The following is a 1,842-nucleotide window of genomic DNA, read 5'->3' as shown; positions in this document are numbered from 1 at the left end:
TTCCCGGATTATATCTTCTGTACTCCAATGGCATCTTATCCATATCATTTATATAAAATCTATGAGGTGTGATCAATAAATATGGTGAATGCTTAAATTTAAAAAAAAATATTACAGTAAAAGACACATTGTCATTAATGCCCCATCAAAAGACTCCCCCTCGCTTTAAACATACTTATCCTATCATTTTTGCCACTTTCTGAAGCAGTTCTGAAGTCCTCTTTCATGAGTGTCTTTAGTTGTGCTGTCATGGCTGCCTCGATGTCCTAAATTGATTTAAAAAGTTTACCTTTCATGGTCATTTTGACTTTGGAAAAGAGCCAGAAGTCTCACAGTGCCAGATCCGGTGAACAAGGTGGATAAGGACACACCACAATGTTTTTATTTGACAGAAATTGCTGTACCAGAAGCGATGTGTAACATGGAGCATTTCGTTGTGATCACAAAATATGATGAATGCTGCTGTTGAGTGCCATCCAGAGAGGCAGGGATCCTCAATACAGGAAGCGGTGCGTATAACCTTAGTAACAGTGTGTGACAAGTTTCAACTTGTTCAATGCAGTCAGATGGGTGTGAGCTACGGTTGAGATAAGGTGTGTTTTAAAGTGTGCTGTAAATCATCCTCCATCATGACAATGTTCAGTGTCACACATCACTTCTGGTATATGGCAATTTCTGTCAAATAAAAACATCACGGTGTGTCATCATCCACCTTATTCACTGGGTCTGACACTGTGCAACTTCTGGCTCTTCCCCAAAGTAAAAAAGATTCAGGACATGTAAATAGCAACGACAGCACAACTAAAGACATTCATGAAAAAAGACTCCCAGAACTGCTTCAGAAAGTGGCAAGAACAATGGAGTAAGTGTGTTCGAAGCGAGGGGGGCGTATTTTGAGGGGGATTAATGGTAATGTGTCCTTTATTGTAATATTTGTTTTTATTTAAACATTCACTGTATTGTTTGATCACACTCGTACCATTTTAAAGTTTTATGTGTGGATTTATACGTTCAAAATATGAGCATTTTATGGCATTTCATGAGTAATTCTTTTGCCATACTTAGTACATAGTACTCAAAATGTTTAGTGAATGAATAAACATATTATCTTTTGGCTAAAATTAACACATTTTATAGCATTCCCCAAACTGAGTTTTACATACAATTATGATTTTTTCCCACTGAGTCATCTAGTCTCTAGATTTTAAAATGCAATAAAAGAGTTTTAAATTATGTATTACGAATAGACAACTTTTACTAGTTATGAATTTTCCTTATGTAAAATATGACTCTATTGAAACTAGATACAGAAGGTGCCAAAAAATGTATACACATTTTAAGAAAGGAAAAAACTGCAATAAAATTGTAATACTCAATATATACCGATAACAAAAGATGAATACAAGTTATGTGTATACACTTTTTTAGCACCCTTGGTATTTTAATTGTGTTTCTTTTCTTTTCTTTTTTTTTTTCTTTTTTTTTAAGGAGGGCACAGCTCACAGTGGCCCATGCTGGGATCGAACCGGCAACCTTGGTGCTACCAGCACCACGCTCTAACCAACTGAGCTAACTGGCCACCCCCACTGTCCCTTGATATTTAAAATAAATGAGGTAATACTAAAAAACATTAATGTATCCCCTTCTCTAAAAAAAGTGGTTCAAGTTAAAAACTGAAGTGTGAAACAGGTTAAGAGATAAAGAAAATTATTTCCCTTTTGTATTTAAGTGGCAGAAACAACAGAATATTTTAGGAGTCTTTAAAGGCAATAAAAAGCTACCAGTCCAAAATAATTTCAAGAAATTTCCACCCATGGAAAGTGAAATGAAATAAACAACATT

General features: G+C 35.1%; 1 non-coding gene across 1 annotated transcript; it reads right to left on the bottom strand.

Annotated features, from left to right (window-relative positions):
• Positions 1-1,505: 1,505 nt before the first annotated feature.
• TRNAT-GGU (transfer RNA threonine (anticodon GGU)) lies at positions 1,506-1,579 on the bottom strand. Its single transcript has one exon. It is a non-coding gene; the product is annotated as a tRNA-Thr (tRNA).
• Positions 1,580-1,842: the final 263 nt, after the last annotated feature.

This window comes from Rhinolophus sinicus, chromosome 17, assembly GCF_057876585.1.
Source record: "Rhinolophus sinicus isolate RSI-liver-muscle chromosome 17, RSI-T2T, whole genome shotgun sequence".
NCBI classification, from domain to species: Eukaryota; Metazoa; Chordata; class Mammalia; order Chiroptera; family Rhinolophidae; genus Rhinolophus; species Rhinolophus sinicus.
The sequence above is the reverse complement of the archived record's forward strand: the minus strand, read 5'-3'. Positions and strand labels throughout refer to the sequence as shown.